The sequence below is a fragment of the Bidens hawaiensis genome, unplaced genomic scaffold (assembly GCF_021521415.1).
Source record: "Bidens hawaiensis isolate Kalapana, Puna unplaced genomic scaffold, B.hawaiensis_p1.1 tig00004617_1, whole genome shotgun sequence".
NCBI lineage: Eukaryota > Viridiplantae > Streptophyta > Magnoliopsida > Asterales > Asteraceae > Bidens > Bidens hawaiensis.
The window spans coordinates 167258-195009 of NW_027491281.1; the positions used below are offsets into that span (position 1 = coordinate 167258).

At 45.7% G+C, this 27752-nt stretch overlaps 1 pseudogene; it reads left to right on the forward strand.

The window, feature by feature from the left end:
- Window positions 1-824: 824 nt before the first annotated feature.
- Window positions 825-27752, forward strand: LOC143627170 (uncharacterized; annotated as a pseudogene).

Consider the following 27752-nt stretch of genomic DNA (forward strand, 5'->3'; position numbering starts at 1 on the left):
AAAATTTCTATAAAATAGGGATATACTAAAAATTAATATCTTATTTAAAAAAATATTATTTATAATTAAGAAACAATTTTAAAGCAAAAAAAATAAGCGGGGTCATAGGTCTCACCAAACCCAGATAGCTTTTAAAACAGGTTGTAACATCTTATTTATTTATGAAACTTTTTCATCGTCAAAATTCTAATTACATTATTAACTTCCTTACAATAAATACAATTAAAAAAATCCAAACAAATATATAAATATTAGAAACAAATAATGTAAAACAACCCCGTAATTATTAGAAACAATAAACTCCGTGATTCATTGTCACTGGAACGGTGCAAGACGTTAGAGGCAGTGCTGCCACCTAAGCCATCAATGCAGTTATGCAGATGACATACATGGAGCTGGACGAATGTGAAGAGACAACTCTGCATGACGCAAATATTGAATAAGAGACGAGAAGGAAACAACATCAAGTAGCTCAAGAAGCTTATGATGAAGATGAAGATATGCATGGTGGAGGTCAGCGGGTACAATGTACGCAAAAGTAATTGAATCAGTTTTTGTATGGCTTGTCTACGGATGATTATAACTACTTTTGCAATGCTCTGATGTACTGTGTAATGAAAATTAGTCTTCTAATGTGTTTGTTAATATTTTATGATAAGTTTAGTCATGGTTTATCATTATAAATTGATGTGTTAATTTGTTGATAGTGTTCTTGATGTGGTTGGTGTTCCAGAAAACGTTTCGATGTGTTATCTTTTGAATTAGTTGTTTTGGTTTTGGTTTTGTTTTCTTTTAAGTTGAATGAATAATTAACTAAGTTGCACATGGATTTTGAACTTGAATCAGGAATGTACAACGTGATAAGAGTTCCGGTGTTTAGTATAAGTCAAATATTCAGTCCAACGTACCGTTACTTGCTATAGAATTCCAATTATTGTTATAAAAATACAAGGAATTGGAGTTATGTTCACATGATTAAGGTGTTTTCAGTGACGAAGCTTGGACATACACGTCGAGGGGGCCGGACTCAATATGTATAAAAAAATTCCTAGATTAGAGGGGGGCGGGCTCAAAATTTCGGTCGAAAACGGGTGAATTTATACTATGTTTATCTTGATCTTTCAGGAAATAAGTTTTCAGGAGTAATCCCACCGGAAATAGGAATGTTAGCCAATCTTGAAACCCTCCATCTTTTTGAAAATCAGTTAAATGGGTCAATACCACAAGAGATTGGTCAACTAACCTCTCTCTCTGAGCTTGCCTTGTATATTAATTCTCTGGAAGGAGAACTGCCTTAAACATTTGGCAACTTAAGAAACTTGGCTTACTTATACCTTGATGATAACATGCTTTCTGGTCAAATTCCACATGAGATTGGGAACCTTAAAAATCTTGTGGAAATGTATATCAGTATCAATTTTCTGAGTGGTACCATCCCACCTACCATTGGGAATTTAAAACAGCTTGCTGTCTTGTACCTTTTCCAAAACAATTTGACCGGTTCGATCCCACAAGAACTTGGTAGCCTGGTCTCACTTCAGAGCCTCAGCCTCTTTGGAAACAACCTATCTGGCCCAATTCCTTCATCGTTGGGTAATTTGGTGTCTTTGGATCTCCTACATCTGTACCAAAATCAACTCTCTTGACCCATTCCTGCTGAACTTGGGAACTTAAAGTCTCTCACCCAGCTGGCGCTGAGCGAAAATCAACTCAGTGCTTCTATTCCTTCATCACTAAAAAACCTGAGAAACCTACAATATTTGTCTCTTCGTGATAACAAATTATCCGGTCATATACCACAAGGACTGGCAGGTCCAGTCATGCTTGAGCTAGAAATTGACAATAACCAGTAGTTGTCTGTAGTTGTCTGGACATTTTCCAGAAGATTTGTGCCATGGAGGAATGCTTCAACATTTATCACTAAGTTATAATCAACTCACGGGTCCTATACCAATAGGCATAAGAGATTGCTCCAGCTTATATAGAGGTAACTTTGATTTTAATCAATTTACTGGAGATATATCTAATAGCTTTGGGGTGTGAAGAGGTAGGTCCCAGCAGAGCACAGTTGGACCCGCAGGACTCACCTTGAAGAGGGACGTTTGCGCAAGGACCAACTGGTTCCGCAGGACCCACCATGCTCAGAGATAAAGACCTTACGCGCAGTACGGCAGCTGTTCCCGCAGGGAAAGCCTCCCAATGGTGAAGTATCCCGCCTGTCCCCGCAGCTGCGGATACAAGCCATCAGGGAAGGCTACCCGCACTAATAGCAAGGCTACACGCACAAGGCACTCAATAATTCAGTGTCACCTGATGTAAGGCCCCGAACCCGGTGACCCTACTTTAGCGTCGGATTTACTCATAAACACAGTTCTTCAAATCAGAGTTTATTAAAACTTTTCGCGGAATATAAAACGTCAATCATTTGTTACAAAACATTAAATCTTTTCTTTGATACCATAACACAAAACTTTATATTTAAAACATCTTTACTTCTTTCTTCAGATGCCAGCCGTTCAAACCATGCCATGTGCCATCCTCATGCTAACTCTATAATCAGCTCACCTGCGTGCATACTAAAAGTCAGCTACGCTGAGTGAGTTCTAGTTAATCACATAATCATACAATACATTCTTGCATTTCATACTTTCTTACCTTCATACTTTTATACATTCATATATTCATACATTTATTCATTCATACTTCTATACATTCATGTATTCATGCTTTTATTCTTTCATACTTCTATACATTCATGTATTCATACTTTTATTCTTTCATACTTCTATACATTCATATATTCATACGTTTTAAAGAGCCTTTCGCCCTATAACCTCACAGATATTATAAGGGTCTGGTCCCTAACATCACAGATATTATAAGGGTCTGGTCCCTAACATCACAGATATTATAAGGGTCTGGTCCCTAACGTCACAGATATTATAAGGGTCTGGTCCCTAACGTCACAGATATTATAAGGGTCTGGTCCCTAACGTCACAGATATTATAAGGGTCTGGTCCCTAACATCACAGATATTATAAGGGTCTGGTCCCTAACATCACAGATATTATAAGGGTCTGGTCCCTAACATCACAGATATTAAAAGGGTCTGGTCCCTAACATCACAGATATTATAAGGGTCTGGTCCCTAACATCACAGATATTATAAGGGTCTGGTCCCTTGTTTTCGAATATTAGAAGGGTTCGATTCCCTCTTCGTCACCATACAACCATACATCATACCTCGAGTATTAGTAGGGCTCGGTACCCTTTTCGTAACCATACATTATCATTTCTTTCTTCTATTATCTCTATCATGTTCATACACATAAACATACATATCATACTTACCTTACACATAGTGTTACAACCTGACAGTACGTGCAATATCCGAAGATCGTTCACGTACCATCAAGCAATCATTCCTATATATCATATCATTCACATAAGGCATACACTTATCTCTTAGGATAAGCGTATTAACAAACATATCGAGTATGCACACAGCCCCGAAAACATAACACATAAATGGGGCTAGAAACTCACCTGGATCCTGTTACGCTCGCCGTTGATCGTAATTCCTTTCTTTAACTGGGCTCGGCTAACTGTATAATATTTACACATATCAATTAACTACTACTACTCTTTTTGTATTTCTATCTATATATGACCCACAACGAACGGGGGTCCGGGGGCAGCGCCCCTGGCAGCGGGGTTCTAGGGGCGGCAGCCCCTAGCGGGGTCCAAGGGGCAGAGCCCCTGGCTGGGGTTAAGCTGCCAGGTCAGCTTGGAAAAATTTTATTTACATTAACTGCCTTAACACATTTTCCATTTGGTTTTTAATTTATTTTCTAAACGAACCTCACTTCAGGCGAAGTTAAACCTTAGGCGAACTTGGCTTCAGGCGAAGTTAAACCTTAGGCGAACTTGGCTTCAGGCGAAGTTAAACCTTAGGCGAACTTGGCTTCAGGCGAAGTTAAACCTTAGGCGAACTTGGCTTCAGGCGAAGTTAAACCTTAGGCGAACTTGGCTTCAGGCGAAGTTATCCTTAGGCGAACTTGGCTTCAGGCGAAGTTATCCTTAGGCGAACTTGGCCGTAGGCGAAGTTATCCTTAGGCGAAGTTACGCTTGAAGGCGAAGTTACGCTTGAAGGCGAAGTTCATCAGGCGAACTTAATCTTGCAGGCGAAGTTGTCGCGCTGCAGATCTGTTTGCCCATAACTCCTTCGTTTCTTAGCCAAATAACTCGATTTTGGTACCCACGGAACCGTATGATCGGCGCCTACAAACCCCAACCATCAAATCGGCCTAAAATCGACGTTTTAGGGGTCCGATTTGGGCAGTTGGGTTTCGGGTCCGGTTAACCCATCCAATCCTAACCATTTTCAGTAATATTAGCTTTGTTGGATTAGTTCTTACCTTATCAACTCAGATCTATTCAACAGAATCTCGGGTCTCGGCTTCGAATCTCGGTCGGTTATGTGTGTGTTTTTGAGGAGTGTAAAAGAGAAAGATGGAAATAAATGATATTTTGGGCTTGGGATGGGTATTTATCTCTCTCAAGCCCACGGACCCAAGGCCCATTCTCATTTAACCCATCTTACGCAATCTAAGTCCAAGACCCACATACATTTCCCAACACTAGCCCGACCCATACCAACTCCTATTCTATTATTTATTTCCTGATAACCCGAGAAAACTTCCCATCTATTAATAAGTAATATAATTAATATTACCTTTGAAATTTCGGGATGTTACACCTGAAGGAATGAGCAACGCGGGAATACTCCCGCCCAAATGAGCCAGTCCGTATGCTTCTGGAAGATCTTTTGTACTATACCTGCCAAGGTATGGACAAAATAGACAAGATCTGACCAAAGCAGCCCATGAACCAATCACAGGGTGACAGCTCACCGACAACAGTACGAGGAGGAGCATGCTCTAGTACTGTTTGTCACTATTAGCCGCTGCCTACTCACCAACCCTTGTCGTGGCACGCACATAGCCTGCAGTTGGTGGAAAGGGAACAGTATACAGCCGGCCTTGTCACTATCAGCCGCTGCCTACCCACCAACCAGCAAGGCACGTGCGTAGCCCATAGTTGGTAGAACAGGAATATTATACAGGTGGCTGTACCTGCTTGGAAACCTACCTTCGGCTATAAATACTCCAACACCTTGGAACGGTAGGATCATCTGGTATTTTACCTTCACTAGCTATTTCTCTCAATATACACTTATATTCAGAGCAATCTAGTCTGATTCTCACGCCGGAGGGTGGTCACAAGGAGGAACCCCCCCCCCTTCTCAGTGACGAGCTCACGGTGTTTGTTTTGCAGGTCATCTGAAGAACATCCTTCTCTGCCGGACCTAACCCTCGTGGGAAACATCTATTTAACCCCCAGATTATCCATAATCTGCCCGGGGTCGATTAGTGTTTCTTCATTGGCGCCATCCGTGCATAAAAGCTAGAACTAATTCTGAGTTTTTTCAAAATTTCTGAAGAAATGGTTAACGTTACTCCGGTCCCAAGGCCAGTAAGTGACCAGGAAACCCCGGTAACCACAACCCCAGCCACTGGGAGGAACACCGGCGGTTATACAAATTTTACGAACACTACCCCGGTTACCCAAGCCGGGACAAGTGCAGTAAACAATATTTCACTGGGGTTCACTGATGCCCAGTTGGATAAACAGACGACGCTCCCTCGCCAAACACTCGATCAAGTTAAGGCATGGGACGAAGCACGTCAGAAAGAGTTCCAAGCTGAGTTGGATGAACGTTTGCGTTCAATCCAACAGGCTGGCGAATTCGGAAGTACTCGACAACAGCTCAACATGAACAGTGAGTGCGAGTACTCGGACGATGATCGGGAGGAATCCGACACCGACGCAAACCCTCGCCACAGGGCGAAAGGGAAGCGTAAGGAAACGGACTTCCAACCAAGAAGGAATTTTGGAGAAACCTTCAAACCAAGGAACGCGGGAGGAAACCCACGTGACTTCTCCAAAACCTTTAGACCAACTGCCGCAAATGCGGGAAAGTCCAAGTTTGCAAGGGACATTGCGGAAGCAATCGCCCCGAAAAGTGCCAAACAGATGTCCAACATCGGCACCTATGATGGTATGTCCGACCCTGATGATCACTTGAACAGATTCATAGCGGGGGCAACCGTCAGCAGCTGGACGGAACCCACGTGGTGTTATATGTTCCAGATGACGCTGGTTGGAGCAGCCAGGGCGTGGTTCGATCGTTTACCGGTCCACTACATCTATGATTGGGCGGACTTTCAGCACAAGTTCAGCCAACACTTCAGTCAACAAAGGAAATATACTGAAGAACAGTGGACGATCCTCAACTGCGTGAGAGAAGAGGATGAATCTTTACTAGACTTCATCACTCGCTTCAACTCCAAAAAGCTAAGTCTGGGCGACATAAGTGAAGATCTTGTTCGCGCCGATTTCATCCAGGGCGCCGAATACCCAGAGCTTATCCGCACGTTGACGGGTAAGGACGGCATGCCATCAACATGGGATGCCATCATGACGGCGGCTAAGCGCTTTGCCGAGACGGAGAAGCAACTGGGTAGGGACCTTCCCCAGAGTACACATCTCTACACGCAGAGGACCAGAGAAAACAATGTTCGGATCGCCCGGCAGAACAAAAAGAGGAAGCTAGGTATTTGGCAGTCAAGGGTAAACTTTGACACCTCATCCAGCTCTCGCCCTCTTGTTGGCGGAAGGGATAACACGCACCCTTCAAGCCGAAAACACCGGTGGACGCCACTCACCAAAAGCGTCACGGAGATATTTGCTACCGAAAAACTCCCATGGCCAAAAGCTCCAATGATCCGGCAACGACCTAATGCGGATCAGAGCAAATTCTGTGACTTCCACGGGACAAAGGGTCACAGTACAGATGAGTGTACATCCTTGAAGGATGTAGTTGAAACATTCGTCAAGGATGGAAGACTTGCACACCTTGTGGCATCAATCAAGAATGGAGGGAGGAATGAGAAACGGTACAAAGGCAATGGACGAAAGCCCGTTGACATCAGCATCCACATGGTTCATACTAACATCACAGGAAGAAAAAGACGAGCGACAGAACCATGCGCGTGGAAGGAAGCTGAAGTGCGCTTCCCGCGAGTGCCAGGAGGACCCAGCAAAGAAGGCCCTATCATCATCAAAAGCCAGCTGGGGCACTACATCACTTCACGCACTCTTGCTGACAACGGCGCCTCGTCAACGGTGATGTACAGGCAGTTCTTAGACAAGCTAGATGACGAAGACAAGGAACGCCTGGAAACGGTCTGCGCCTCGATGGAAGGGTTCGACGGCAGCACAAACACCCCCCTGGGTATCCTATCTTTCCCCGTCACTCTCTCGGACGGGAAACACTCCCGCACAGAAGATGTGGACTTTGTCGTAATGAGGAAGCCACACCACACATACGACATTCTCTTTGGGAGAGACGGGATGGCAAGATTCAACGCCGTGGTATCTTCAGTCCACGGCATGATGGGATGGCCAACAGCTGAGGGTGTAGCGATGATCACCGGCATTCCCCAGGTATGCATCGCATCTGCCTCATCTAAACCTAAACCAAAGATGGCTAAACCAACCATCACCGAACCGGAAGAATGGGCCTTCAATGGCAAATACCCTGACCAGGCCGTTACCATTGGCCCAACAGTCATTGATCCCACGCGCACCTTACTCAAACGCTTACTACTGAAAAACGCTGACATCTTCGCATGGACACCAGCTGACATGACTGGTGTACCTCGAAGTAAGGCAGAGCATAAGCTGAAGTGTGACCCAGCTTTTACGCCAGTCATACAAAAGCGCAGAGTAATGGGGGCGGAACAAGCTAACGCGTGTAGAACCCAAGTCAAGGAACTCCTTGACGCGGGCATCGTACGCGTTAGCAGATATCAAACATGGGTTGCAAATCCCGTTATGGTACCGAAGAATAACAAACAATGGCGCATGTGCATAGATTTCAAAGACTTAAACAAAGCATGCCCCAAAGATTGTTATCCGTTACCCGAAATTGATCTTAAGGTAGATTCGTTAGCACCGTTTCGCCTTAAATGCTTCCTGGATGCGTATAAGGGGTATCATCAAATCCACATGGCCGTTGATGATCGGGACAAAACCGCTTTTCGGACGCCCGATGGCACATTTTGTTATCAAATGATGCCATTCGGACTTAAGAATGCCGGGTCCACATATCAACGACTGATGGACAAAGAGTTCATTGCCCAAATTGGGAGGAACTTGGAAGTATACATGGATGACTTGGTCATCAAAAGCCCTGACGCAGAAGCGATGTTGAAAGACATCGAAGAAACTTTCGACACGCTCAGGAAGATAAACATGAAGCTCAACCCGAGCAAGTGTTCCTTTGGGATGGAAGAAGAGAAGTTCTTAGGGGTCATCGTCACTAAAGATGGCTTCAGAGCGAACCCTGAAAAGGTCGACGCCATTATCAAAATGGAATCACCTACTACCATCAAGCAAGCTCGACACTGAATGGACGACTAGTTGCGCTTAACCGCTTTTTGGCAAACCATGCGGACAAGTCGTTTCCTTTCGTGTCAACATTAAGGAACTGTTTGAAGAAAACGCACTTCCGCTGGACACCAGAAGCGGAAGCACCTTTTCAGAAGATTCGGTCACGCTTGATTGAACTCCCAACGCTCACAGCACCAGAAGCGGGGGAGGAATTAATCCTATACCTTTCCGCCACAGATAGAGCAACCGGAGCAGTCCTACTAGCAGAGCGGAAAGGCATCCAGATGCCAATCTACTATGTTAGCCGTGTCCTGACAGACGTAGAAACCCGGTACTCCACCCTGGAAAAATTAGTCTTAGCACTTGTACAAGCTTCACGCAGGCTGAGACGATATTTCCAGGGTCACCCAATCACCATTCTCACCAACTTCAAACTCGCAAACGTTCTAGGCAAACCCGAATTATCGGGACGTCTAGCAAAATGGGCAATTGAGTTGGGGGAATATGCGATAAAGTACAAGCCAAGACCAGCTATGAAAGGCCAGGTCCTGGCCGATTTTATTGCAGAAGTCCCCGCTTCACGGGAGAAAGAGTGCCAGGAGGAGGCTCAACCCTCCCCAGCACAGGACATCAATGATGTCTGGCGACTCTACACTGATGGAGCAGCCAGCAACGAGGGTTCGGGCGCAGGGTTGAAATTAACCAACCCAGCAGGCCAAGAATACACTTACGCTATTCGACTGGACTTTCCAAGTACGAATAACGAAGCATTCTTGGCAGGGCTGAGAATTGCGCGTAAAATGGGAGTGAAAAACTTGGAAGCCCACGTAGATTCCATGTTAGTAGCCAATCAGATAAACGGAACGTACACGGCTGTGAACGAAACAATGGCCCTATACCTCGCACAAGCAAAAACCCTTATGCGCGATTTTAATGATTGTAAAGTCATACACGTCAAGCGTAGCGAAAACAAATCTGCGGATGCGTTAAGCAAGCTTGCGTCATTAGCCTTCACCCATTTGGGAAAGGACATCCGTATTGAACTCCTTGAAGCACCATCAGTCCCGCACAAGGAAATTTGTGTCCTCCAAACCGGTACAGAAACGTGGATGAAACCAATAATAAATTACCTTGCAGCGGGTATAATACCAGAGTCAAAAACACAGGCAAGAAAAATACGTTGTAAAGCATTAAACTATCAACTCATTGATGACATCCTTTACAGACGTAACTTTCTTGGCCCACTCTTAAGATGCGTGGACAACCAAGATGCTGACTACCTCCTAAGGGAAGTACACGAAGGCATCTGTGGAGTGCACGCAGGTCCACACGCTGTTGTAGCTAAGCTAAACAACGCGGGATACTTTTGGCCGGGGATGCATATGGATGCGCTGGCATACATCAGAAAGTGTAGGTCTTGTCAGCTCTACGCACCCAACACGCATCGCCCGAAGAATGAACTCGTTCCAGTCACCTCTTCATGGCCATTTCAGAAGTGGGCCATCGATGTGACAGGCCCATTTCCTACAGCAGCAGGAAACGTTCAGTTCCTAGTGGTAGCCATCGACTACTTCACCAAGTGGATAGAAGCAAAACCCTTAGCCCAAACAACCGCAAAACATATTTAAAAATTTATTTGGGAATTTATTATTTGTCGTTTTGGACTTCCACAGACTTTGGTGAGTGATAACGGCACCAACTTTGCTGACAAGAAGCTACAAAAGTGGCTAGAAGAACTTCAAATCACCCACACCTTTACCTCAGTGGCACACCCGCAAGGTAACGGTGAGGTGGAAAGAGCGAACAAAAGCATCGTCGAAGGCATAAAGAAAAGGCTCCTGGAACACTGTGACACCCGGTAAATTTCTCAATCCTATAAACTAAGTAATCAACCTAATAATTAGGTGATTGTAAATATCGAGCGCGCCATGTTAGTCAGCGCGTGCATTTGTTATGTGCGCCCTGCGCGAGCGCGCCATGTTAAGAACCAGCGTGGGCATATGTTATATGCGCCATGCGCGAATGTTTTGGCTTTATGTTTTCATGTACCTTAACGTTATGATGTCTAATGGGTTGACCGTCACGCATGATGCTAAGGCGGGTGCACCCTAAATCGTTTATGCGCGTGCGGAAGGGAACTAACCTCCCCGCATGGCGGGAACATTGAGAGCTAGTTTGTCTGAAGCTCCAAGATGGAATTGACTTCAACATAACTGATCACTATGTTGAAATACCAAGACCACCTGGAGAATCTACAAATGAAACTCAATGTCCCTGACTGCGAGAAGGTCACGCACCTACCCGCAGCAATGAAATGTCCTTCACGCAGAAAGCTATGCGCACAAAGTAATACGCGCAGAACACTTAGTCTATTCTCCAGTTGTAAGGAGATTACTCCCGCCCAAAAAGAAACGGTAGCGTGTTTCAGAGATTTTCCACTTTTTACTGTACACTAACAAAAGTACCTGAAAAAGCACACTGTAACACGAAAAGTCAACTGTCAGCCACCCTATTCTCACCAACCCCAGACCTGCATGTCCTGACCAAATCAAATCAAAATCTTTTATCCACTACTCCACTCTTAAATAAATAATAATAATTTCCATACTTTATCATCATTACCCCTAGATATGAAAAGATTACAATCCCCTAAAGCAAGGGATTGTGTTCCCTTGAGTTTGCCTATAAATATGTAACCTAAATTATCATCACCAAAACACACTTCAAACTTCTCTCTTAAGAACTGCAACTTGCACTAATCATCTCCCAAGCATCCGTTGTTTTCGTTTCCGATCCTGTTACCAGGTAAGCCTAGAATATAACCTTGAGATCTGCTTTCCAACCCTTATATTCTCCTAATTCTTAATCTTAATATATATACTTGTTATTTAATCGTATTCTAGACCTTCGATTCCGAGGCCAACACCAAGAAAACCCGAATCTCGATTAAACCCTTAACAAGAACCACAGGTGAGTCTCACAGCCCCTATTCTCGCTGTTTTCACTGTTTTTAAACTGTTTTCGGGGCGAGGGACACGTACTTAAATAATGTTTTATCATGGTATACTTACAAGCTATGCAAGCGATTCTGTGTTTAAATTATATTTCATGATGAGCAATGCGAACGGTTATCTAAGGTTTTCGATGTATGTGCGCTAGAACTCGAGTAAGTGATCACTTTACCATTGGAACTCTAAGGGTAGGGACTGCTGGTTTGATCCACCCGCTCGTAGGGGTCGCACCTCTTTGCATGGACGAGTGCCTAGTAAGGTCATGGGGCAGTACTATGGGTTTGAGCCCGCTCGTAGGGGTCGCACCTCTTTGCATGGACGAGCGCTTTGTTTTCCGGCACAACGTCCGCGCGTAACCCGCGGGACGGAATTATTGATTAGCTCGTAGTGGCAGCGCCACTTTGCATGGACGAGCACATTTTCCTGAAACGTTCGCGCGTAACCCGCGGGACGGTATTACTTATTTTTGCTCGTAGTGGCAGCGCCACTTTGCATAGACGAGCACAGTTCCCAGAAATGTTCGCGCGTAAACCGCGGAACGATTTTATCAGAATATGTTGATAGAACTATGTTTTACCAAGCATGTGTTTTAATGAAGATATCAGAATTATGTTTCAGAATGATTTGTATCAAGATTATGATGCAATACGATTTATCAAGTTACTAAAACTTGTGAACTCACTCAGTTTATACTGATTCAAATGTTTTTACGTGTCTTTCAGGAGATATTTAGGTAGCGCATGGAGTCACACTTAGAGCACCTCACGCTGAACATCTAAAACTAGCTTTTTGGAAGATTTTAGTTCTATCCCTTCGATGCGCGTGGTTGTTCCCGCCGCGCAAGGGGGATATGGCATGGAAATCTTCAACAGTTTTTATACTTGGATGTTTTTATGTAATTTTTAAACAATGTAATTGTATCAAACATTTCATGCGCAATGAAAATCTTTGAATGTTTGCAATGGCCCGTGCTTAATTATCAATCCCCACTCGCGCGCGCCCGGCTGTTTCCGCCGCTCAGGGCCGAGTGTGACAGATTGGTATCAAAGCACTGGTTATAGCGAACTAGGAAAAGAAGTTTTAACCTAGACTATAACCGTTGGGGAATCACATGAAATATTTTTCAAAGAATATTTTCAAAAGAAACTATACACACACTTAGGAACACGGGTCACACAGTGTCTAGTAAATAATGATTACATTATGTGCTCAGAGTACATGCGCTAAGTTTGATATATTTTCATTCTCTTTTAAAGCGAGAATGCCTCCAACTAAAGCCAAAGGAATTACCATGACACCCGAGGAACTCGCGGAAATAATCGCGCAAGCAATCGCAACACATGAGGCCAGCAAGGCCGAATCAAGTCAGGGTCGTCAGAATGAGACCCCAGAACCCGAATCAGGAGCCTTGGACAAAGGATGCTCCTACAAGACATTCATGGCCTGTAAGCCTTGGCCATTCAAGGGTACCGAAGGGGCCATTGGGCTCTACAACTGGATTGACAAGATGGAGACAGTTCTCTCCATTAGCGGATGTAGTGAGAACCAGAAGGTCCTTTACGCGACCTGCATGTTCCAAGAAGCAGCTTCGTCTTGGTGGAAGCTTCAAACGAAAACATTGGGGCGAGAAGTTGCTCTCCACAAGACCTGGGAGGAACTGAAGGAAATGTTGATGAGAAAGTTCTGCTCTCGCGCAGAAATTCAGAACCTACAACAGGAATTCTGGAACCACACCATGGTAGGAACGGATATCGACGCCTACAACAACCGGTTCAACGAGCTTTGCCAGTTGGTGCCAGACATGGCAAACACGGAGGAAAAGAAGATCGAGAGGTATATTTTTGGGTTACCTCCTGTTGTTAGGGTTCCGCTCAACGCCGCAGCGCCTCCAACCTTTGATGAGGCGGTAGCGCGGGCCATCACCCTTACAAGGGATACGGTCCGTGCGGGTATGTTAACTACGCGCGGAATCGAGCAGCGAACCTCTGATCCCAAGAGGAAGTGGAACTCTCACCACCGAGGGTCCGACTCCAAGCAGCCACCGTTCAAGAAGCAGGAGAGCGTAAGGGCTTACGCGATCCAAGCCGCGGAGCCATCAAGGAAAGGATACAGCGGGCCTCGCCCATGGTGCAACAAATGCAAGTATCACCACGAGGGTGAATGCGCAAGAATCGAATGCGCCAAATGTGGCAGACCAGGGCACAAGACGATGAATTGCCGTGTCAGAGAAGCTGGAGCAAGCGACAACTGCTACGCATGCGGGAAGCCAGGGCATTTTAGTCGGGATTGCCCGCAAAAGGGAAACCAAGCTCGCGGAAGAGCTTTTGTGATCGGCGCAGGCGAAGCTAAAGAAGAGCCGAATGTGGTAACCGGTACGTTTTTGCTTAACGGACATTTTGCATCTGTCTTATTTGATACTGGCGCTGACCTAAGTTTTATATCTGCTGAGTTTAAAAACTCCCTAGGCTTAGCAACCAGTAGGCTAGACACGCCTTATACTATAGAACTAGCCAATGGTAGGCAGTTATGCGCGAACGAAAGAACTGAAGAATGTGTAATAGTCATGGGAGGTCACGGGTTCAATATTAATTTGTTGCCAATAGACTTGGGAAGTTTTGACATTGTGGTAGGTATGGATTGGTTAGTCGAGAACCACGCGGAAGTTATTTGCCATGAGAAGCAGGTTCGGGTCCCACTGTTGAACGGAGAAACCTTGGTAATTCAAGGGGAAAGAAGGGGAGTTGCGACGAAACTGATTTCGTGCCTAAAGGCGCGTAAGTGCCTAAGGAAAGGGTGCTACGCCTTCCTGGCGCATGTCGTAGAGAAGAAAGGAGATGAGCGAAGAATTGAAGACTTACCAGTAGTGCGCGAATTTCCAGAAGTTTTTCCTGAAGATTTGCCCGGATTACCGCCGCCGCGACAAGTCGAGTTTCGTATTGATTTAGTCCCAGGAGCTGCGCCAGTAGCTCGAGCGCCTTATCGACTAGCTCCATCTGAGATGCAAGAGCTATCCAATCAGTTACAGGAACTATTGGATAAGGGTTTCATACGCCCAAGCTTTTCACCTTGGGGAGCTCCAGTACTGTTTGTTAAGAAGAAGGATGGTTCGTTCAGAATGTGTATTGACTACAGGGAGCTGAATAAGCTGACAGTCAAAAATCGGTACCCCTTACCGAGGATTGACGACTTATTTGACCAGTTGCAAGGATCCAGTTATTATTCGAAGATAGATCTACGGTCCGGATACCACCAACTTAGGGTCCATGAGGAAGATGTGTCGAAAACAGCCTTCCGAACTAGATACGGCCATTATGAGTTCTTAGTGATGCCTTTCGGGCTAACTAATGCGCCGGCTGTATTCATGGATCTGATGAACCGCGTATGCAAACCATACTTGGACAAGTTTGTGATTGTGTTTATAGATGATATTCTGATTTACTCTCGGACCAAGGCCGAGCATGAGCAACACCTGAGATTGATTCTGGAATTGTTAAGGAAAGAAAAGTTGTATGCGAAGTTTTCCAAGTGCGAGTTTTGGCTTAGAGAAGTTCATTTTCTCGGTCACGTTGTAAACGAGAAAGGAATACACGTTGATCCTTCCAAAGTCAAGGCCATCGAAAACTGGGAAGCGCCAAAAACCCCAACTGAGGTGAGGCAATTCCTAGGACTAGCTGGCTACTATCGACGCTTCATTGAGAACTTCTCCAAGATAGCTCTACCTCTGACCGCGCTAACTCAGAAAGACAAGAAGTTTGTTTGGGGCGAAAATCAGGAAGCAGCGTTTCAAATGTTGAAACAGAAGTTATGTAGTGCGCCAATTTTGTCTCTGCCCGAAGGGACGAACGACATCGTCGTTTACTGTGACGCTTCACATCAGGGACTCGGATGTGTCCTTATGCAGCGAGACAAAGTCATAGCGTATGCCTCGCGCCAACTCAAGACCAATGAGAAGAACTACGCAACGCATGATCTGGAACTTGGAGCGGTTGTCTTCGCGCTAAAGATTTGGCGCCATTACCTCTATGGTACAAAGTGTGTAATCTTTACGGATCACAAGAGCCTTCAACATATATTTGATCAAAAGGATTTAAACATGAGGCAACGAAGATGGGTTGAATTGTTGAACGATTATGATTGTGAAATAAAGTACCACCCTGGAAAGGCGAATGTGGTAGCAGACGCGCTAAGTAGGAAGGAGCGAATAAAAACGCTACGAGTCAAGGCTCTAAGGTTGACCATTCACGCAGATCTCTCTACCCGCATCCGAGACGCTCAGCAAGAAGCCTTGAAACCAGAGTTTGTTAAAAACGAATGCCTTGGGGGTATGATTAAGAGTTTGGAACTTAAAGAGAACGGCAATCTATATTTCGCTAACCGCATATGGGTCCCTCTCAGGGGAGGATTGCGCGAGCAAGTGTTAAACGAAGCTCACAAGACGCGGTATTCCGTACATCCTGGCGCAGACAAGATGTACCAAGATGTTAAAGCGCTGTATTGGTGGCCCAATCTTAAAGGCGCCATCGCGACGTATGTCAGTAAGTGCCTGACGTGTTCGAAGGTAAAGGCTGAATACCAGAAACCATCAGGGTTGCTTCAACAGCCAGAAATTCCCATGTGGAAGTGGGAACAAATCTCTATGGACTTCATCACCAAACTGCCAAGGACACCTGGGGGTTACGACACGATCTGGGTTATTGTGGATCGGCTAACTAAGTCAGCACACTTCCTGCCGATCAAGGAAACCGATAAGATGGAAAAGTTAGCCCGATTGTATATTCAAGAAGTAGTTTCAAAACATGGAGTCCCAGTGTCCATCATTTCTGATAGAGATAGTCGGTTCACCTCAAGATTTTGGAGATCGTTACAAGAAGCTCTAGGTACTCGCCTTGATATGAGTACAGCTTATCATCCTCAAACGGATGGGCAAAGCGAGCGAACAATCCAGACATTGGAAGATATGCTGCGCGCTGTGCGCAATCGATTTCGGTGGTAGCTGGGATACTCATCTCCCATTGGTTGAATTTTCTTACAACAACAGCTATCACACAAGTATCAAGGCTGCGCCGTTCGAAGCTTTGTACGGGCGCAAGTGTAGGTCCCCACTGTGCTGGGCTGAGGTGGGTGAAAAGCAAATGACTGGTCCAGAATTGATCCAAGAAACAACAGACAAGATTTTTCAGATAAGGGATCGCCTTAAGACAGCGCGCGATAGACAGAAGAGCTACGCAGATGTGCGAAGGAAACCATTGTAATTTCAAGTAGGGGATAAAGTACTTTTGAAAGTCTCTCCATGGAAAGGAGTCCCCCGTTTCGGCAAGCGAGGAAAGTTGAATCCGCGCTACATTGGACCATTTGAGATCCTGGAAAGGATCGGTCCGGTTGCTTATAAACTCCGTTTACCCGCCGAACTCAGTGGAGTTCATGATACGTTTCATGTGTCCAACCTCAAAAAGTGTTTATCTGATGAAACGTTGATTTTGCCGTTGGAAGAGATTCACATCGACAAACAGCTGCACTTCGTAGAAGAACCTATAGCAGTAACCGATTGGAAGGAACAAAAGTTGCGCAGAAGCAAAATCAAGTTAGTAAAGGTTCAATGGAACTCGAGGCGTGGGCCTGAATTCACTTGGGAAAGAGAAGATCAAATGCGCCAGAAATACCCACACCTCTTTCAGAGGTTGGCTTCTGCCAGCAACGTCTCCTAAATTTCGGGACGAAATTCGCTTAACAGGGGGAGAATGTGACACCCGGTAAATTTCTCAATCCTATAAACTAAGTAATCAACCTAATAATTAGGTGATTGTAAATATCGAGCGCGCCATGTTAGTCAGCGCGTGCATTTGTTATGTGCGCCCTGCGCGAGCGCGCCATGTTAAGAACCAGCGTGGGCATATGTTATATGCGCCATGCGCGAATGTTTTGGCTTTATGTTTTCATGTACCTTAACGTTATGATGTCTAATGGGTTGACCGTCACGCATGATGCTAAGGCGGGTGCACCCTAAATCGTTTATGCGCGTGCGGAAGGGAACTAACCTCCCCGCATGGCGGGAACATTGAGAGCTAGTTTGTCTGAAGCTCCAAGATGGAATTGACTTCAACATAACTGATCACTATGTTGAAATACCAAGACCACCTGGAGAATCTACAAATGAAACTCAATGTCCCTGACTGCGAGAAGGTCACGCACCTACCCGCAGCAATGAAATGTCCTTCACGCAGAAAGCTATGCGCACAAAGTAATACGCGCAGAACACTTAGTCTATTCTCCAGTTGTAAGGAGATTACTCCCGCCCAAAAAGAAACGGTAGCGTGTTTCAGAGATTTTCCACTTTTTACTGTACACTAACAAAAGTACCTGAAAAAGCACACTGTAACACGAAAAGTCAACTGTCAGCCACCCTATTCTCACCAACCCCAGACCTGCATGTCCTGACCAAATCAAATCAAAATCTTTTATCCACTACTCCACTCTTAAATAAATAATAATAATTTCCATACTTTATCATCATTACCCCTAGATATGAAAAGATTACAATCCCCTAAAGCAAGGGATTGTGTTCCCTTGAGTTTGCCTATAAATATGTAACCTAAATTATCATCACCAAAACACACTTCAAACTTCTCTCTTAAGAACTGCAACTTGCACTAATCATCTCCCAAGCATCCGTTGTTTTCGTTTCCGATCCTGTTACCAGGTAAGCCTAGAATATAACCTTGAGATCTGCTTTCCAACCCTTATATTCTCCTAATTCTTAATCTTAATATATATACTTGTTATTTAATCGTATTCTAGACCTTCGATTCCGAGGCCAACACCAAGAAAACCCGAATCTCGATTAAACCCTTAACAAGAACCACAGGTGAGTCTCACAGCCCCTATTCTCGCTGTTTTCACTGTTTTTAAACTGTTTTCGGGGCGAGGGACACGTACTTAAATAATGTTTTATCATGGTATACTTACAAGCTATGCAAGCGATTATGTGTTTAAATTATATTTCATGATGAGCAATGCGAACGGTTATTTAAGGTTTTCGATGTATGTGCGCTAGAACTCGAGTAAGTGATCACTTTACCATTGGAACTCTAAGGCTAGGGACTGCTGGTTTGATCCACCCGCTCGTAGGGGTCGCACCTCTTTGCATGGACGAGTGCCTAGTAAGGTCATGGGGCAGTACTATGGGTTTGAGCCCGCTCGTAGGGGTCGCACCTCTTTGCATGGACGAGCGCCTTGTTTTCCGGCACAACGTCCGCGCGTAACCCGCGGGACGGAATTATTGATTAGCTCGTAGTGGCAGCGCCACTTTGCATGGACGAGCACATTTTCCTGAAACGTTCGCGCGTAACCCGCGGGACGGTATTACTTATTTTTGCTCGTAGTGGCAGCGCCACTTTGCATAGACGAGCACAGTTCCCAGAAATGTTCGCGCGTAAACCGCGGAACGATTTTATCAGAATATGTTGATAGAACTATGTTTTACCAAGCATGTGTTTTAATGAAGATATCAGAATTATGTTTCAGAATGATTTGTATCAAGATTATGATGCAATACGATTTATCAAGTTACTAAAACTTGTGAACTCACTCAGTTTATACTGATTCAAATGTTTTTACGTGTCTTTCAGGAGATATTTAGGTAGCGCATGGAGTCACACTTAGAGCACCTCACGCTGAACATCTAAAACTAGCTTTTTGGAAGATTTTAGTTCTATCCCTTCGATGCGCGTGGTTGTTCCCGCCGCGCAAGGGGGATATGGCATGGAAATCTTCAACAGTTTTTATACTTGGATGTTTTTATGTAATTTTTAAACAATGTAATTGTATCAAACATTTCATGCGCAATGAAAATCTTTGAATGTTTGCAATGGCCCGTGCTTAATTATCAATCCCCACTCGCGCGCGCCCGGCTGTTTCCGCCGCTCAGGGCCGGGTGTGACAAACACAGATCCGGTTGGGTAGACGAAGTTCCACACGTCCTTTGGGCAAACAGAACGCTGAAAAAGGCCAGTACGGGAGAAACCCCGTTCAGCCTCACTTATGGCACTGAAGCCATGGTCCCAGTCGAAATTGGTTTGCCCTCACCAAGGGTCTTGATTCAGCCAGATGACAATGATGCGGAAAGACGGTTAGACCTTATGCTAACCGAGGAACGTAGAGACTTAGCCGCAGCGCGTGAAGAAAACTACAAGCGACAAATGCAAAAGTACTACAACACGCGGGTAAAACTCTGCAACTTCAACGTAGGAGACTACATATTGCGTAACAACGAGGCTTCAAACCAAGAGCGCCCAGGAAAACTGGCACCGGTCTGGGAAGGACCATACATTATCAAAGAAGTTTTGGGAAAAGGCGCATACCGGCTCGAAAGGCTCGATGGCACTCCTATCCCAAGAACATGGAACGGAGCTCAATTACGCAAATGTTACATGTAGATCAATTCCAAATTTGTAAAGAAAAGGCCTAGAGCCACTTCTAATGGAAATGATTCTCCTTTCACATTGTGTTGATAGCCTTACCTTTATACTTATGAACTTCCCACGCTGATATGCCGGTATTCACCGCATAAATATAGGAAGAAGTAAGTCGTTGCGTGTGGAAGGCGGCAAAACCCGCATAAACACAAAACGGTAAAAATTTCTAAGGAAAACCTTCACGCAGGTCAGCCATAGGTGAAGTCTGGTCATCCCAATAAATGAAAGTGACGGTCTTACCCGCACAATCATGAAAGGAAACTGAACATTGACCTATTGGCAACCGCGCGTCGAAATGTTAACTTATTTAAAACACTTAGAAAATTTCAAAGGAAAAGATGAGGAAAACTTCCACGCAGGTCAGATATAGGTAAAGTTTAGCCATCCTACTAAGTGCAAGTGACGGTCTTATCCGCACAATCACGAAAGAGGACGCAAAACTTTAACTTATTATCTGCCACGTTGAAAAGTTAACTTATCTAAGTACTAAAGAAATTGCTAAGTTAAATCAAAATATGCGTGAAATAAACAAGGCAAGGCATTAGCAAATAATCTTTATTCCATCAAAATTCAAATATTACAAAGATTGCTGGGTACATACCCACATACAAAAGAAGCTATACAAAAATAAAAATCTACTCTAATGGTGGAAAGGGATCTTAAGAATCAAGCTTCAGTACCACTTCCACTTGGACCCGCACCATCAGTAGAGTGTGGCGGTTCAAGGAAATCCTTAAGGATAGCTAGCCCATCATCAGCAGCAGCAATCTCGTTCACCTTCTCCACCACCGGATGCGGGAAGGCAGCATACTGATTCACTGCTTGGTCATACGCAGCTTCAGTATCCACATTGTAAAGAGGGAAGTTGGAAGGCGGGATGCCTTGTTCAACAAACCCTAGACCAAGCAGGAAGCCAGCCTTTTCCCCATCCTCATGAGAAGCGTTGAGGGCTGCGCTCATCGCATCGTCATATGATGTGTTCGTAAACACCCGATGCACAACCTACAAAACAAAAGTTTGTCAAACTCAAGAGTATGGAAAAGCGTAAAGAAGTTAGAAGTTTGGAAGCTGCGCATACCTGCGACAACGCTTCTCGAAGAAGCCATTCCTTGGCAACCAGAGCCTCCTGGAGGGCAGCTTGAGCTTCATTACGGGCGCGTTCGGCTTCGTTCTTTGTGAGGTTGGCAAGCAACACATCTTTGGCTGCAGCCTCTTCGACGCCCTTTAGCTTACGCTCAGTGTGGTCAAGCACCCCCCTCTGGTCCAAGATCTCTTGGAGCTTCTTGGCATCTTCCATGGCCAAGGCATCATGAGCCTGCTGGAGCCTCTCTAATTTCGCTTTAAGTTCCTCATTTTCGATGCGTAGAGGCTCAGCAGCAGCTTCAGCCTTGGTGGCCCTCTCGGTTGCGTTCCTGGCAGTTTCCTTGGCCAGCCGAAGCTGTTCGTTAACAGCTTGGGCAGCCTTGGAACGGGCCTCCAGACGAGCCTGAACGTCAACCTCAAGGGCCTTGAAGGCCTTCTCCTTTTCCGCAGCAACGGCTGCAAGCTTCACATTCTCCTCCCGGATGGCCCGCGCCTGAGCCACTTCAAGGCTACGCGCCGTCTTTAACTTGTCGTTTTCACGACAAAGTAGCTCGACGCGCGGCTGCATCCGGGCGAGAAGGATTCTGAGCTCGTTGGACAGCCTACCTTCCTGGTAGCTGGCCATGGCCTCCCCTAGCGCACCGCTTGGGGCGGCATGACGCGCCCATTCCACGCAGTCCTCAGCAGTACGGAGGGTCGTTCCCCGGCGGATCTTCCACCGAGGAGCGTACACCTCGTTGGAATCACGAACTGCAATAAAACAAAAAACGGTTAGAGAAAGAAAGGATGAAAGGGATATAGGCCAAAATAACCCTACGCACCTGTAGGGTCGACAACAGGCCGATAGCCACCAAACCCATCACCTGAACCTAAGGGATATCCATCCAAAAGGTCAAGGAGACGGGAAGGAGGCAAGGATTGGCTAGACGCCCCAGCCCCAAACGTACCTGAAGGACCGGCCGTAGTCGCAGGCGCCGGAGGAGACGTGGTGGAGGCTGCCGCGGCGGAAACCAACGGAGGTGAACTCACAACCGTGGCCGCGGCTGCGGAAGAACCCGCAAGAGATATCACCGCCGGCTCAGTGATGGATTCGGTGAAAATGGCACTGACAGCCGGCGGGGATAAGGTTACAGCTGGAACAGTTGGCTCAACGGGATGAGCAACTGAACCAGTACTGCAAGCAGGCGTAGCCGCCTGGGTCATCACCTCGGGTAGGTTGACCAAACCTACCTTCATGGGTCCAGAGCTGCTCCCTCCCGCTCCACTTTGGAATGCCGTAGCATCCACGCCTGCACGAAGACAAGATATATAAGTATAATGGCGGAAAGATAAGAAGTTAAAATTATGAACACTTACGGGTCTTTTTGAGCCTGAATGAGCGAACAGGCGGGGACGAACCCGATGGAGCCGGCCTCTTCGTACCGGTTACCGTCGTCGTCCTGGGCTGCTCGGAGGTGACAGCCGTTTCAACCTCCGGAGCAGTGGTCTTAACACCACCGGGGTTCCTCGCCGCCTCTTCACTCTCGGTCTCTGACTCGGACCGATTCACCGGATCGGCAGCGGAGGCAACCTTCGCCTTCCTCTTCCCGCCGGCAGCCTTCTTCTTCCTCGCCAATAAAGGACCATCTGCGGATTCCTCATCAGAAGACGATAAAATTAGAGGAATTCCCGCAGAGGTTTCAGCATTGACAGGGCGAGGGTTAAAAAGTTCTTTACCTGGCCGCCTGGCGCTCAGGATCTCATGGCCTAGCGGGTAGACCTCCACGAACCGATCCGCCGTCTGCTCAAGGATGGGCAACTCGTTCTCGTCCAGAGCACGAGTACCCATCCGAGCGGGACCATCACTCTCCCGCGGCTGCAGGAGAGACTGCAAGTCGTTTCCCTCTGAAATAAAAAAAAAAAAAAAAGAAAGAAACAGTTAGAAGAAAAACCTACATCAACAAAGAAGACAGAGCATACCATAAGGGACAGAGTTCAAACCGTATTCGAGGACGATGGGAATCTGGGACGCCTCCTTCCACACCCGGCTCATCCCGAGCATCACCATCCCGGACTCCGCAAAGCGGTACACCGGAGTCTGGATCCGGGAGATCTTGGCGAACCACTCCGCCTCCTGGTGGTTGACGGCGTGAAGGGCGGGGAGTGCTCTCCCATTCTTAAACGTCATCGCAAGGGGGACGACGCGAGCGGAGATAAAGAAAAACTCCCGCTTCCAAGACCGAAGACTGCGCTCGGTGGCGCAAATCTTCAGACCCTTGATCCGGTTGACCAGGGTGTACCACCCTTGGATGCACCTCCAGGAGTAGAAGGTCATCAGGCGGTCGACATGGGGCTCTACATCCATAATGAGGCACACCCACTCGAAATGGCGGATCTTCGCGATCGCCATTGGGTGTACCTCCGTCAAGTGTACACCGTGTCTCTCCAGAACACAGTACACAAACTTCGTCAATGGGAACCTTAGATTCCCATAGACGAAGAATGCAGCGTACACCCCTATCTTGCCCTTGGGGGCATCGTACACCGTCTGATGAGGCTCCGGAAACTCAGGCTCGAAAGGCTCGAGCATGAACTTCCGGACGATGTACTGGTAGAGGTCAGTAGGAAGAGCGCACTGGCACTCGCCGGCAGTGCTCTTGTCGTCCTTTTCGGACGTCGACGTCGGGTTCTCGACGAACAACTCAGCCTCCTCGGCAGCGGCCTCAAAATCACGGGTAGAAGACATGTTTTGGATGTACAAAACAACGATTTCAGAAGAATGCTCGACGGAATAGTGAGTATTCGCCGGAAATCGTTTTAAGAAGATGAAGAGAGAAGTGAAAGTGTGGACTAAGGTGCACCCTCTCGCCCTTTATATACTCATCGCAATTAATGCGATGAATTTAATGCGGAAGAGAGAGAAATCGCATGTGCAATGAAACTATGACACGTGGCAAAGAGAAAGCTGGCAACAGCTGTTGAAAGGACGCGTGTCATTAATTTCGCGGCCACGCGCCCGAAAAATCGCGCCCACGCGCCTGAAAAAGCGCCTGGAATGACCATATACTGTCACGTCGCAATAACTTCCTGCACGTCCTGACACTGTCAGAAGAAACCGTCGGACGACGTTTCAACAGTTTGGACTGTTCTTATCCTTTCACAAACTCTTCGAATTTCAAAAAGATTCAAAAGTAAGCGGGAAAATACCCCCTACCTTGGCAACCAAGTAACTATAAGACAAGTGCGAGTACAGTGTCAAGGCAAAACCCTTCACATACTTAGCACCCGCAGGGAATGGACGCCAAGAATACCTTGGAAGTAAGATAACTATAAGACGAGTGCGGGTACAGTGTCAAGGCGAAACCCTTCACATACTTAGCACTCGCAGGGAATTGAAACCAAGAAGGATCTTCTGGGCCATGCTTGCGGAAAGGGAAATAACATCCCCGCATAGCGGGAACGTTGAGAACTAGATTGTTTGAAGCTCCAGGATGGAATTGGTTCTTTAACATAATTGATCACTATGTTTAAAACTACCAAAACCTCGTGGAGAATCTACAAGGGAAACTCAACGCTCCTGACTTGCGAGGAGGTTACACACCTACCCGCATCATACCCAAAGATCAAGCAGAAAAGTCGGGAATTTCTGCACGTGACATTAGGGAAACCGCGGGAAGAATCCCCACGGACAACCTTAAAACTAAATCCTTTTCAAAACCCCTTGCTTAAGTCCAAAGTTCACCTCACTTATTAACAATTCATGAGAAGAACATTGGACTGGGGGGACTTGAAGAGGTAGGTCCCAGCAGAGCACAGTTGGACCCGCAGGACTCACCTTGAAGAGGGACGTTTGCGCAAGGACCAACTGGTTCCGCAGGACCCACCATGCTCAGAGATAAAGACCTTACGCGCAGTACGCCAGCTGTTCCCGCAGGGAAAGCCTCCCAATGGTGAAGTATCCCGCCTGTCCCCGCAGCTGCGGATACAAGCCATCAGGGAAGGCTACCCGCACTAATAGCAAGGCTACACGCACAAGGCACTCAATAATTCAGTGTCACCTGAAGGAATGAGCAACGCGGGAATACTCCCGCCCAAATGAGCCAGTCCGTATGCTTCTGGAAGATCTTTTGTACTATACCTGCCAAGGTATGGACAAAATAGACAAGATCTGACCAAAGCAGCCCATGAACCAATCACAGGGTGACAGCTCACCGACAACAGTACGAGGAGGAGCATGCTCTAGTACTGTTTGTCACTATTAGCCGCTGCCTACTCACCAACCCTTGTCGTGGCACGCACATAGCCTGCAGTTGGTGGAAAGGGAACAGTATACAGCCGGCCTTGTCACTATCAGCCGCTGCCTACCCACCAACCAGCATGGCACGTGCGTAGCCCATAGTTGGTAGAACAGGAATATTATACAGCTGGCTGTATCTGCTTGGAAACCTACCTTCGGCTATAAATACTCCAACACCTTGGAACGGTAGGATCATCTGGTATTTTACCTTCACTAGCTATTTCTCTCAATATACACTTATATTCAGAGCAATCTAGTCTGATTCTCACGCTGGAGGGTGGTCACAAGGAGGAACCCCCCCCCTTCTCAGTGACGAGCTCACGGTGTTTGTTTTGCAGATCATCTGAAGAACATCCTTCTCTGCCGGACCTAACCCTCGTGGGAAACATCTATTTAACCCCCAGATTATCCATAATCTGCCCGGGGTCGATTAGTGTTTCTTCAGGGTGTATCCAAGTTTAAATTACATTGACGTCAGTCATAACAATTTTCATGGGAATCTGTCTCAAAAAAATGCAAGAACTTGACACCCTTAGGGATGGGATATAAAAACATCAGTGGTTACATCCCACATGAGCTTGGAAGCTCAACTCGACTTCAAAGGCTTGATCTTTCTTCAAATCATTTGGTTGGTGAAATTCCAAAGGAATTTGGAAAGATGAAAGGTATGATGTATTTGTCCTTGAAAGAAAACCGACTTTCAGGCGTTATACCTCAAGAGCTTGGGTCACTTCATAATCTCCTTGCTTTCGATATATCCGCAAACAAATTGAACGGGCCAATATCGAAATCCATTGGTAAGTGGGAACAAATCTATTACTTGAATCTTAGTAATAACAAGCTCAGTGGGAAAATCCCATCTGAGATTGGTGAATTGAGTCACCTTACCACCCTTGATGTCTCTTGGAATTCACTCACGGAAGGGATACCATCTGAAATTTATAGATTAGTAAGGCTGGAAAGTTTGAACCTTTCACACAATAGATTATCTGGTTCAATTCCTAACGCCTTTGGAAAATTGCCCGGAGGGATTGATGTCAACCTGTCTTACAATGAGTTGGTAGGTCCAGTTCCTACCTCATTTTCTATCTTCACGAATTCGTCCATACAAGTATTCCAAGGCAATCCAGGTTTGTGTGGAAATGTTACAGGTTTGAAACTTTGTAAAAGTCAAATTGCAATGAAGTAAAATAATGATAGCTTTCATCATGGGCTCGTGCTTGCGATAGTACTTCCCCTTTTCGGGGCAATGTTACTTGGTGGCCGCTATGCTTATCAACTAAAAAGGAAAGGCTCTTCTTCAATGGAACCATTGGTTGAAGAAGCTAATGATTTCTTCTCAATATCAAACTTTGATGGACGAGCAGCGTATGATGAAATCATAAAGGTGACGAATGATTTTGATGAAGCATATTGTATTGGCACCGGAGGATATGGCTCTGTGTATAAAGCGAAGTTACAACCCAACGATATTACGGTAGCTGTCAAGAAAATTCATTCTTCGTCATCAGAGAATCTAATTAATCATAAAGGTTTCCTTAGTGAGGTACGCACATTAACCAACATAAGACATCGGAACATAGTGAAGCTCTTTGGATTTTGCAACCATTCTCGTCACTCGTTTTTAATTTATGAATACCTTGAAAAGGGAAGTCTCAGATCGATCTTAAATAGTGATATCCTATCGAAGGGATTGGATTGGTTGAAAAGGGTCCAAATTGTAAGGGCTGTAGCTAATGGTTTGACTTATATGCACCATGATTGCTCACCGCCTATAGTCCATAGAGACATTTCAACAGCCAACATCCTTCTCGATTCTGATTATGAGGCACATATCTCTGATTTTGGCACGACCAAACTTTTAAAGCTAGACTCGTCAAACTGGACAACCGTTGCAGGCACATATGGTTATATAGCACCAGGTAACTTAGTTTTGATCTACATATATCTTCTAAATTTTCAAAAATATATGTATATGTTAAGACCCTTTATTACCTTTCTGCATGTAGAGCTTACTTATACGATGGTGGCAACCGAGAAATGTGATGTGTATAGCTTTGGAGTTGTTGCGCTCAAAGTGATCATGGGAAAGCATACTGGAGAGCTCATAACATCTTTACCAGCTTTGTCGGCTGATTATATGTTGATTACCAATGTGGGAGATAGTCGGATACCGCCACCAACGCCCCAAGTTGAAAAACTAGTAGAGTCCATTTTGATTATCTTAATAGCGTGTTTAAACTCTAACCCACAGGAAAGGCCGACAATGCGGCAGGTTTCAAATATCTTGGCAGTTGAGGATGAACTTTGGATTGATCTCTCTTATTAATTGCTTGATTAATATATACTGTACTTGTACTTCCATCTTTATTTAGTTTTCTCAAGTTTTATAT